The sequence below is a fragment of the Lathyrus oleraceus genome, chromosome 4 (assembly GCF_024323335.1).
Source record: "Lathyrus oleraceus cultivar Zhongwan6 chromosome 4, CAAS_Psat_ZW6_1.0, whole genome shotgun sequence".
Lineage (NCBI taxonomy): Eukaryota > Viridiplantae > Streptophyta > Magnoliopsida > Fabales > Fabaceae > Lathyrus > Lathyrus oleraceus.
The window spans coordinates 404475520-404488784 of record NC_066582.1 but is presented as its reverse complement, the minus strand read 5'-3'; positions in this window follow the sequence as shown (position 1 = coordinate 404488784).

Genomic DNA, 13265 nt, shown 5'->3' with positions numbered 1-13265 from the left:
GTTCCCCCTAAAGGATAAACCCCATAACATTCTGTTAGAAGGTGTGTTCTTTCAGGAGGGTAAAGATCCCCAAGGCCTGAAAGCCAGATTTGTCCGCGCTTGGCGCAATATTCGCATAAAAAGTAGGAATGAATTGGGTCCAAAGAACTGCATTGCTTTGGAGCCCTACACCTCTTGGGTCAGACAGAGGGCTGCTACCTACTTGATGCCATATGATCACCCAAGACCTACACTGTTGGATGTGGCTGGGCCTTCAACCCTCCCTACCCAACGTGTAGAGGAGTTGAGAGAAGAAGACCTTTCGCGTGCCTGGATCCGCGAGAGAGAGGAATTGCTGCAGCAGCTCAAGGAGAAGGATGCTATGATTGAATTTCTCGAGCACCGAGTGATCGACGATCCGAACGACACTTGGACTTCTCTGCTTCCTCAGTCATCCAAATTCTGGAAAAGGAAGTATGATCAACTTGCTAAGGAGAAGGCTGATATGGAGGCCGCCTATGAGAGAGAGATCAAGAAGTTGTGCACTTCTCGTCTTCCAGCATCCCGAGCTAATAGGGATCCATAGGATGTCATTTACCTTTTCTCTTTGTAATGAATTCAAAAATGCTGTATTTCTTTGCTTTGATATATTTGAATGAAATGTTTTCCATGAGCAATCAAAATGTCTAATATTCAAAATATTGCAAATAATACCCTAAAGGGTTCCTTGAAAATCAAAACATTTGCACAAAGCATTGCATGCATCATTCCTGCATAAACAGGTACTCCTTTGTTTCTGGTCTTCCGGTTCTAACCTCTGCTCTTCATTTATTTTGAAGACAAGCTGACTCACCGGTATTATACGAGGGTCAACTCTGCAAGGATTATGGAGCAATTGGAACAAGAGAACCAGAGTCTGAGGGATGAGGTCGCCAGACTTGGCGCATTGATGGAGCAACTTCTTGCTGCCCAGAATCAGCCAGCTCCTCAACCAGCAACTCCGGTTCAGCGGACGGTTATCTCTGAAATAGCTACATCAACGGTGCCTGTTAGTGCCCATCAGCCAAATGCCATGCCTCCCGGTTTTCCTTGGGGGATGCCTCCTGGCTTCATGCCCGATCTGCCAGCTCCTACCTTTGCACAAATGCCGGCATCTAGCTCGGTCCCTATACCTGTTCCTCCTGTCGTGCATACCATGCCTAGGGTAGACGACACCATCTATCACTCTGAGGCTTCTGAAGGCTCAGATGTTCATGAGAAGATGAATGCTATGAACGATCAATTCCTCGAGCTGAGGAAGGAATTGAGAACTCTCAGAGGCAAAGATCTCTTCGGCAAGTCAGCAGCCGAACTTTGTCTAGTTCCCGGTGTTAAAATACCCGTCAAGTTCAAGGTCCCAGACTTTGAAAAGTATAAAGGGAACACTTGTCCTTTGGCACACTTGGTCATGTATGCCAGAAAGATGTCCACGCAGACCGACAACGATCAACTCTTGATCCACTACTTTCAAGACAGTTTGTCTGGTGCTGCTCTCCGTTGGTACATGAGCCTGGACAGCGTCAACATCCGCTCTTTCAATGATCTTGGCGAAGCTTTCGTCAAGCAATACAAATACAATGTTGACATGGCGCCTGACAGAGATCAACTCAGGTCTATGTCACAAAAGGACAAGGAGTCGTTCAAAGAGTACGCCCAGAGATGGCGTGAGCTGGCAGCTCAAATCACTCCACCATTAGAAGAGAAAGAGATGACCAAGATCTTTCTGAAAACTCTTGGGTCATTTTATTATAAGAGAATGGTGGCCAGCGCTCCCTCTGATTTCACCGAGATGGTGAACATGGGGATGCGTCTTGAAGAAGGCGTCCACGAAGGACGATTGGCTAAAGACGATGGTTCTTCCTCTAAGCGGTATGGAGCGTTTAAGAGGAAAGAAGGTGAAGCGCATGCTGTGCAGTCTCAGCCCAAGCATCGAAGACCCTCTGTTCAGAGGAAGCCTGCACATCGTGCCGGACATCAGCATCAGGTGGCTCATGTGGCGCCTGTATTCAAGGATAATGCTCAACAGTATCAGCATCAGCAGCAATATCCACAACCGCAATACCAACAGCAACAGCAGCGTCTACAGCAACAGGCTTACCAGCCTCGCGGAAGTACGACCAATCAAGCCAATGTGAACTATGATAGGAAGAAGGTCAGTTTCGACCCGATTCCGATGTCGTATACAGAGCTTTATCCCTCCTTGTTGGAGAGGAAGTTGGTTTCTCCCAGGGATCCTCCTGCTATTCCTGCCAACCCGCAATGGTGGTACAAACCAGACCAGCATTGTGTCTACCATTCCGGTGCTCCGGGCCACAACGTTGAGAACTGTTTCCCGCTGAAGAATAAGGTTCAAGACCTTATGAGAAGTGGAATTCTGAGTTTTGAGGACTCTAATCCGAATGTCACCAGGAACCCATTGCCTTCGCATGGGAAATCTGTGAATATGATCCAGGAAGACCTTGGGAAGTACAAGGTGAAGTACATCAGTCATATCCGGCAGTCATTGGTTGGATTACATAAAATGATGTGTCAGCACAGCTATTTGAAGCATAACCATGACCAGTGCCGCGTTTGCTCGGTCAATCGCTTGGGTTGTGATCAGGTTCGCCGAGAACTGCAGAAGATGTTGAATGAAGGTACCATTGAGATTCTCCAGAATCGAAATGTCGATACAGTTGAACCTGAGGTGAATGTCATATCGCCAGTGTTCAAGCTACCAGAGCCCGTTGTTATTCGTTACAATAGCAACAAGCCTAAGGCTTCCCCTGCTTTGATCATCAAACCAGCCGGCCCTGTGCCGTATTCATCCGATAGAGCTGTACCTTTCAGATATAGTCCTGTTGCTGTCCAGGATGGGGTTGAAGTACCTCTGCCATCTACATCTGTAACCACTATCGCTGATGTTAGTGGGTTGACCCGCAGCGGTCGTGTATTTTCGGCGCCTGCTAAGGCTGTTGCTTCTGACACTGTTGTGCACCCTGTAGGGAATGCTGTGAATGTTCAGAATCCGGCACTTGATGTTGCCCAGCCTTCCTCCTCCGTACCAAAGACTCCTACCTCTTCAGTTGTTGGCCCGAGTGGCATTATTGATGAAGAATCTGATGAGATGCTGAGGCTCATCAGAAAGAGTGAGTACAATATTGTAGACCAACTTCTACACACGCCCTCCAAGATTTCCATTCTTTCTCTATTGCTGAATTCAGAACCCCATCGGGAATCTCTTCAGAAAGTCTTGGACTTGGCGTACGTTGATCACGACGTCACCCTGGAACAATTTGATAGCATTGTTGCAAACATTACCGCTTGCAACACTCTGAGCTTTTGTGACGCTGATCTCCCTGAAGAGGGAAGAGACCACAACATGGCTTTACATATATCCATGAATTGCAAATCTGATGCAATGTCCAATGTGTTGGTGGACACTGGATCGTCCCTAAATGTATTGCCGAAATCCACACTCTCTCGTCTGTCATATCAAGGTCCTCCTATGAGGCAGAGTGGGGTTGTTGTTAAAGCTTTTGATGGGTCGCGTAAGACCGTGATTGGGGAAGTGGATCTCCCGATCAAGATTGGACCAAGTGATTTCCAGATCACTTTTCAAGTAATGGATATTCACCCATCATACAGCTGTCTCTTGGGCAGACCATGGATTCACGAGGCTGGCGCCGTGACATCCACCCTACACCAGAAGTTGAAGTTTGTGAAGAACAAGAAATTGGTTGTAGTAGGGGGAGAAAAGGCTCTCCTGGTCAGTAACCTGTCTTCTTTCTCGTACATTGATGCTGAGGATGAAGTTGGAACTCAGTTTCAAGCTTTATCTATTGATAAACCAGTCGAGAAGAAGTCTCCTTCATTCACTTCCTACCGTGATGCAAAACTGGCCATTGAATGTGGTGCAGTTGCTGGTTTAGGGAAAGTGCTTGAACTCGAAGATAACCGATCCCGGGCTGGCATTGGCTATGGTTCTGGGGCATGCAACGAGCAAGGTCTGTTCACCAGTGGAGGATTCATCCATGCTGATCAACCTGCAGAAGAGGAAGCTGCTGCTATCATTGAAGAAGAAGATGCAGAAGACTTGAACAACTTTGTTATTCCTGGTGGTGTCTGCCACAATTGGGTCGCTGTGGATGTTCCTACAGTTATCCATAGATCAGAGTAATTGTTCATTTTGTTTAAAACCCTTCTCCCATGCCAAAAGGAGAAGTGATGACATTGTTGGCAAAGCATATAATGATATTTTCATTCAATTTTTGCATTGTCAAAACATTTGTTTTTCCTTTGTTTTCACTTTTTGCTTTTCTTTATGAAATCAGTGATCACAAAAAACCATAAAAACAAAAATAAAAGCTATAAAAGCAACATTTTTCATCTGCATAATGATTTGCTTGTTTAAATGCTGAATTTTTCTTAACTAAAATCATTATGCAGGTTGATCCTAAAACCCATTGAACATAATGATCCAACGCCATCTCCCAATTTTGAATTCCCTGTATTTGAGGCAGAGGAAGATGACGTTGAAGAGATTCCTGATGAGATCACCCGTCTCCTTGAGCACGAAGAAAAGATCATTCAGCCGCATCTTGAAGACTTGGAAACAGTCAACTTGGGGTCTGAGGATTGTGTTCGTCTGGTGAAGATTGGGGCACTTCTTGAAGGGTCTGTTAAAGAAGATTTGATCAGCTTGCTACGAGAATATTCAGATATCTTTGCTTGGTCCTATGAAGACATGCCGGGTTTAGATACAGATATTGTGCAACATTTCCTGCCTTTGAAGCCTGAGTGCGTGCCAGTGAAGCAGAAGCTCAGAAGAACTCATCCAGATATGGCAGTGAAGATCAAAGAGGAAGTTCAGAAGCAAATTGATGCGGGGTTTCTGGTGACTTCGACATATCCTCTATGGGTGGCCAATATTGTGCCTGTTCCTAAGAAGGAGGGAAAAGTCCGTATGTGCGTTGATTACAGAGATTTGAATAAAGCTAGCCCAAAAGATGATTTTCCTCTACCACACATTGACATGTTGGTAGACAATACAGCTAAATTCAAAGTCTTTTCCTTTATGGACGGATTTTCCGGATATAATCAAATCAAGATGGCACCAGAGGATATGGAGAAGACAACATTCATCACGCCTTGGGGAACATTCTGTTATCGAGTGATGCCCTTCGGTTTGAAGAACGCCGGAGCCACGTATCAACGAGCTATGACTACCTTGTTTCATGACATGATGCATAAGGAGATAGAAGTCTATGTTGATGATATGATTGCCAAGTCCCGAACGGAAGTTGAGCATATTGAGCATTTGTTGAAGCTTTTTCAGCGTTTGAGGAAATTCCAGCTTCGTCTGAATCCGAACAAATGTACTTTTGGAGTCCGTTCCGGCAAATTGTTGGGTTTTGTGGTAAGCGAAAGGGGTATTGAGGTTGATCCTGCAAAGGTCAAAGCAATACAAGAGATGCCCGCGCCCAAAACTGAGAAGCAAGTCCGAGGTTTTCTTGGCCGCTTGAACTACATTTCCAGATTTATATCCCACATGACTGCCACATGTGCGCCGATATTCAAGCTCCTCCGGAAAGATCAGTCTCATGATTGGACCGAGGATTGCCAGAAAGCTTTCGACAGTATCAAGGATTATCTGTCCGAACCTCCGATTTTGTCTTCGCCAGTAGAAGGAAGACCTCTGATTATGTACTTAACAGTTCTTGAAGACTCGATGGGTTGTGTACTCGGTCAACAAGATGAATCAGGGAAGAAGGAGTTTGCTATATACTACCTCAGTAAGAAGTTTACTGATTGTGAGTCTCGGTACTCTATGCTTGAGAAGACGTGCTGTGCTTTAGCTTGGGCAGCTAAGCGTTTGCGCCAGTACATGATAAATCATACAACTTGGTTGATATCCAGAATGGATCCAATTAAGTATATCTTCGAGAAGCCTGCTTTAACTGGGAGGATTGCCCGTTGGCAGATGTTGTTGTCTGAGTATGATATTGAGTATCGAGCTCAGAAAGCTATCAAAGGTAGTATATTGGCTGACCACTTAGCGCACCAGCCGATTGAAGATCATCAGTCTGTTCAGTATGACTTCCCTGACGAGGAAATTCTGTATTTGAAGATGAAAGATTGCGATGAGCCTACACTTGATGAAGGTCCAGAACCTGGTTCCAGATGGACGATGGTGTTTGATGGCGCTGTTAATCAATATGGAAATGGAATTGGGGCAGTAATTGTTAATCCCCAGGGATCGCACATTCCATTTACAGCAAGGCTAACTTTCAAATGCACGAATAACATGGCGGAGTATGAAGCCTGTATTATGGGACTGGAAGAATGCATTGACTTGAGAATCAAATATCTTGATGTCTATGGTGATTCAGCTTTGGTTGTCAATCAAATCAAAGGTGAATGGGAGACGAATCAACCAGGTCTCATCCCATACAGAGATTATGCAAGGAGAATTTCAACATTCTTTACAGAAGTTGAATTTTATCATATTCCTCGAGAGGATAATCGAATGGCAGATGCCCTTGCTACGCTTGCTTCCATGATTGTTGTCAGATGGTGGAATGATGTTCCCAACATTACTGTGATGCGCTTGGATAGACCCGCTCACATATTTGCAATTGAAGAAGTGAAAGATGACAAGCCTTGGTATTTTGATATCAAGAATTTCCTCCAGAACCAGGTCTACCCGCCTGGGGCATCTGTGAAAGATAGGAAAACTTTGAGAAGATTGTCAGGCAGTTTCTACCTCAGTGGTGAAGTGCTGTACAAGAGAAATTTTGATATGGTTTTGCTCAGATGCGTGGATAGACACGAAGCAAACCTATTGATGACTGAGGTCCATGAGGGTTCATTTGGTACTCATTCCAATGGACATGCCATGGCTAAGAAAATGTTGAGAGCAGGCTACTATTGGCTGACAATGGAGTCCGACTGTTGCAAGTATGTGAAGAAATGTCACAAGTGTCAAATTTATGCGGATAAGATTCATATTCCTCCGACACTCCTGAATGTGATTTCATCACCATGGCCTTTCTCTATGTGGGGAATCGACATGATCGGCATGATTGAGCCGAAAGCGTCCAACGGACATCGGTTTATTCTCGTAGCAATTGATTACTTCACCAAATGGGTTGAAGCCGCTTCGTACGCGAATGTAACCAGACAGGTGGTTGTGAAGTTTATCAAGAATCAGCTGATTTGCCGTTATGGTGTGCCAGAGAGGATCATTACTGATAATGGATCCAATCTGAATAATAAGATGATGGATGAGTTGTGCGCTGAATTCAAGATTGCACACCATAATTCTTCTCCTTACAGACCTAAGATGAATGGGGCTGTTGAAGCTGCTAACAAGAATATCAAGAGAATTATCCAGAAGATGACTGTCACGTACAAAGATTGGCATGAGATGCTGCCATTTGCTTTGCACGGATATCGTACGTCTGTACGCACTTCAACAGGGGCAACCCCTTTCTCTCTTGTTTATGGCATGGAAGCCGTTCTCCCAGTAGAGGTGGAGATCCCATCAATGCGAGTCTTGATGGAAGCCAAGTTGACTGATGCTGAATGGGTTCAGAGTCGTTATGACCAGTTGAATCTGATCGAAGAAAAGAGATTAACTGCCATGTGCCATGGTCAGTTGTATCAACAGAGAATGAAGAAAGCATTCGACAAGAAGGTCAAGCCTCGCGTGTTCCGAGAAGGTGACCTCGTGCTCAAGAAAGTTTTGTCTTTCGCGCCCGATTCCAGGGGCAAGTGGACTCCAAACTACGAGGGTCCATATGTTGTTAAAAGAGCCTTTTCAGGCGGAGCTTTGATGCTTACAACAATGGATGGGGAGGATTTCACTCGTCCTGTGAATTCAGATGCAGTCAAGAGATACTTTGCCTAAAAAAAAAAGTATATGCAAATAAAAAAAAAAAGAATGAAAAAACAGAATTGCTCGCTAAGTTGAAAACCCGAAAGGGCGGCTTAGGCAAAAATGAGCGTCTCGGTGGAGAACCCGCAAGGGTAATCCAGGCAAAAATTAGAGACTTGAGAAAAAAGAACATATTTGCATCCCGCTAGATTGAGTACCTCACTCTGGGGCAATCTAGGCAAAAATTAGGGATTTGGCAAGTAACTGCATCCTGACAAGACTTTCTGGTTCATCAGTTGTCATTTCGTCAGAGGATTCTCGATTCGTCGTCAACTGAAGCTTCGGATACATCGAGATTCAAATTGGTAGAGAAAGGATCATTATGTTCAATGTAGCCCTCTTCCAATATATATCACTGATTTCAAATTTGTACAGATCTATGGAGTCTTGCCATTTGCAGATTACCATTCTATCAAATCAATTTGAGCTTTTTATCCAATTTATCTGCACTCTTATTTGTTTCAATTCAACAAATGTTTTGCATTGTTTTAAATTGATAAAATGTCATTGTTTTAAACAAATCAATTTTTTCAAAATTTTTGTTTTAAACAAAGTGAACATTAACAATATTGAAAGGATACTCAAGAATATTTTAGTGCTCTCCCGAGAGTGGCATGATTCCCAACAGGTAAGACATTGGTTCATATTCCTGGTTTGGTGGTATCTTCTTTCTTCAGATCTTTGTTGGGGTTGTTCCTCAAGCAGAGTAGTTGTTGGGGTTGTTCCCCAGTACAGTCGCAAGTAAGTGTTGTTGAAGACTTCGTTCTCTCCAGCAGCAGTTTTTCCCCCAGCATGGGTGTTTTCTTGTGAAGTTTCGGTGGTTGATGGTTTGTCATCCTGGTGCCCCGTCACTTTCTCCAGTGGGTTGTATCCCCAGACTTTATTTGTCTCCTCAGCACAGTCATGAGTGTAACTGATTGATTGATACTCCCCTCGGAGTCGCGAGTAGAGCTGTTATTAACATCCCCACCAGGGTTGCAAGTGGAGTCGTTACCGCTTTTCCCCTATGCAGTGTGCCAGCAGGATTTGTCTGTTTCCTCAGCACGGTTGTTTTCTTTTGAAGACTTGGTAAGTCAGTGGTTTGATACCCAGTACTTTACCTTTTCCCCGGCGAAGTCGTCTGCGGAATTGTTGCTATCTCTCCATCAGAATTTTTTCTCTCCAGCAGAGCAGGATTTATTTTCCTACTCAGTGGTTGTTTGGGTTGACATCCCAGTATTTGCAACCATCTTTTCCTCAGCTCAGTCTGCAGGATGTTTGTCGTGGCAGTTTCGCCCGTTGATTACTCCTTCAATCCCGATATGGTCGGATGATGACGCTAGCCTCCAGTGAACGGATTTATTTCCTGACTGTTTGTGATCCCCAGTGGAGTGGCTTATACTGCAGAATCTACTTGTTGCGATCAGTTTGCTGTGCATTCTCCCCAAGTGGAGTGGTTTGTTGCAGAATCTACTTGTGTGATCTGTCCTCCCTCAGTGGTTTGTTCCCAAGAGAGTAGCCGACAGTTTTCCCCAGTAGAGTTGCTTATGCAGTTAGATTCTATTTGGATGATATCATTATCCCTCAGTGGGTTTACCCCCAGCGGAGTTTTGTGGATTTGCTTCTACAGCAGTTCGTACTTACGCACTCTTTTGTTCTCAGTTAACACTGGGATCCCCTGCGGATATACTTTGGGATTTCTCTTGTTCCCCTACAGATGTGTCTTGGTGGCTGATATGCCCGTTGTGACTTTCTGTACCCTGATTGGGTTGTTTTCTGATATCTTTGATTCTCTGCTTCTTCAGCAGTGCCCGCAGATCTTTGCTTTACAGTATATAGATCTCCGCAGATTGGCTCTCCAGTTGGTTTTTTTCCCCTGGAAGTATAATACCGGACGTTTGGTTCCCAGACCTGTTTGTGTTAGAATTGTCTGTTTTGTCAGCATTCATCAAACATAAATCACGCATATTCATGCATATTCATAAACATTCAGATATTCATGTTGCATTTTTTGCCATATATCTTTTGTTCGTCGTGTCTCCTGCTTTGGTGGTATAGATCTCTTTACAGATCCCCCCAAGCAGATGTCGGGTGTTTATAAATCTCTCCATATAGAGTCAGCCCCGTAAGCAGAAAATGCGTCTGTCTTTCCTTCTGCAGTTCCCCACTGAGATATACCCTCGTGGATGACGGTTTCTTCCGTTTCCTCCCAACACATATATTGGGATGGATTTTCCTATTTGAGTTACATCCTCATTAGGACGTGTCTTGATTCAGTCTGTTTTTTTTCGGATTATTCCCGAATTGGCTATTTGTCATGTCTTGTGCTTCCCAGTGGGTTGTTCCCCAGCGGAATGTTTTTGGGCCTCTACCCTCATAACCGGTAGTTATAAGTCCTATCTTTCCTGGCTTTCTTGACGGAATTTGTGGTTATACACCTTTTATTCTCCAGTCAGAGTTTTGGTTTTCTACCTACTACCCGGTAGTTGTCAATCCTATTTTCCTGCTTTTCAGCAGTTTGTGGTTTGTTATAAACCCTATTTTGGTTTCCCGTGCGGATTTGTGATTTGTTCTATCCCCACGCGGAGTTTTTGGTCTTCTACCCCGTTTTCGGTAGATGTAAACCCTAATTTTGTGGTTATCTTCATCTAGTCTTTGATGATGATTTTCCTTTGCTTGGATAAGTTGCTCAGATCAGCACTTGTACCCCCAGCGAGTCTTTTGTGGATAATTGCCGTATGCTAGCAATTTTATCCCCAGTGGGTCTTTTCACCGTATGCTTGTGATTTGTTCCCTGGATCATTGATTCTTTATCAATGCATCCCCAGCTAGTCCCTGTCGATAATTGCCGGATGCTTGCAATTTATCCTCAGCAGTTCACCTTTCATTTACCCTTTTGTTGGTAATGTCTGTTGCTCCTTTTGATTGGTCATCATTATATACCTAATTTGGTATCCCGATGCCTTTCAGTTCGGTTGATTTATCCTTTATTAACCCGGTAACCGGTTGTGGATAATCTTCCATGCGAGTATATTATTCACGGTCTGCCGGTAATGGATAATATATCTCATGCACTCTTCAGTCGAAGCCTTTTGTGTTTCCCCAGTCGAGTAAGATTCGTTATTTCCCTTTGCGGAGTCGGATATTTCTTTGTTGTCGGATAATTGCCGGATGCTTGCAATTTATCCCTTTGAGTTGTCTTTCGTTTACCCGGATGCTTGGTATCGATTGTCTCTCTTTTTGGATAGTCACCTATTATATACCCAGTAACCGGTATCTCTGGTGTCTTTTCCTTTCGAGTGTATTATTCACGGTCTGCCGGTAATGAATAATATTTCTCATGCGCTCTTTAGTTGGAATCCTTTGTTGATTTTCCCCAACTGAGTAAGATTCGTATTCTTTGTAGAATCGAATAGCCATCCTTTAACCCGTTTGTGTTTTGGATGATGAGTGTTTTGGAAGTGAAAACCAATTCACGTTTCGGTAGATCACCTATTATATACCCAGTAACCGGTATCTCTGGTGTTTCTTACCATGCGAGTTTATTATCTACGTTCTGACGGTAATAGATAATATATCTCATGCGAGTATCTTATCCACGGTCTGCCGGTAATGGATATTATATCTCATGCACTCTTTGGGTTTGTGTTCCCAGTTGAGTAAGATTCGTTTTCCCGTTGTGGATTCGAATGTCCATCCTGTAAGTCGATTTGCTTTTTCAAGCCCTCCTTTCGGATGATGAGTGTTTTGGAAGTGAAAACCAATTCACGTCTTCGGATTTTATCCTATAAACAACCCAGTAACCGGTTCAGGATAATTTTCCTCTCGAATATATTATTCACGGTCTGCCGGTAATGAATAATATGTCTCATCTGAGTATTTTATCCACGTTCTGACGGTAATGGATATTATATCTCGTTCACTCTTGGGTCAATCTTTTAATTTGTTTTCCCCTCAGAGTAAGATTCATTTTCCTTGTGGAATTGAATATCCATCCTATAAACAAGTTTGCTTTTCTAGCTTTCTTCAGGGGGATGAGTGTTTTGGAAGTGAAATCCAATTCACGTTTTGGTCGGTCACCTATTATATACCCAGTAATCGGTATCCTTGGTGTTCCCTCCTTTTTGCTCCCTATTATGACCTCGGTCCCCCTGTGGAGTCAGATTTTCCTGAGTTTGTTACCCGTATGCCTGGTAACATCTCATTTGCTTTGTTACTTCCCCAGTGGAGTTTTCTTTTGTTTCTCCCCAGGAGTCAGCTTGTGTCTCTCCAATGGATTTATTTTCCATGTGGAATTCTTTTCCCCAGTGTGAGTCCTTCACTCCCCAGTGAGTTCTCCAGTCTGTTTTTCTGTTTTTCCTAATCAGAGTCGTGTCTTGATCACGTTAAGTCAGTTTTGTTTTGCCCCAGTTTAGAGTCGTGTCTTATTCACACATTTCTTTTATTATCCCCATAGAGTCTTGTCAGAGTCTCTGTTCCTGGTGAGTGTATTACTCCGATGGATCGTCTTTTCTTCTGTGTGAATTATATTCCCCACAGAATTTGTGTCTTTTGCATGCATACATCTGCATCATGAGGTCTCTTAGGGACCAAAATTTGTCTCATTACTGTTATTTAAGTCCATTCTACCGCGTCGAGATGAAGATTTCTAAACTTCACTTCTCCGGCTAGAATGACCTTAAATAGGGGCATCTGTAAGACCCCAATTTTGGGCCCTAAGATCCCTCATTGCCCATATCATTCATATCATGGCCTCAAGGATCAATGCATGCCTTTGCTTTCCTCTTAGTGGATAGATTGCCTTGTGGGTTGTTTCTTGATCACCAAGCATACTTTGCATTTGTATATCTTTGCTTTCATATGTTTGTCATCCAAAAAGTACAAAAATATTGTCAGTCTAACCTTGTTGATTGCAGATGAAGCAATTAGGTCAAAATCAGTCAACAGTCAGTCAAAGCAATGGATGGTGGCCATTCTTGCAGAATTTGGGCACCATGATCAATAATCAAGAGTTCATATATCTTGTGACATCATTTGAAGTCAAGTCCTCAAGGAATTAGGGTTTGGAATTCATCAGAAGTGCATCAGTCATCCAAAACCCTAGAAAAGTCAAACTTGGTCAACTGATGATTTAATCAGTGATTTGATGGATAGAATTGATTTGAAGGAGCTCATTCATGCTTATATAAGTCTCATCTATCATGTCCAACCTCATCATGGAAGAAAATCAAGTAGAATCAGAAATTTTCCAGAAATAGAAAGTGGACCTGTAATTTCAACTGCCAAAAATGGAAACTTCTTGATCTTAAACTTACATCATGATACGAGCTCCAAATGAATTTTTGCCCAA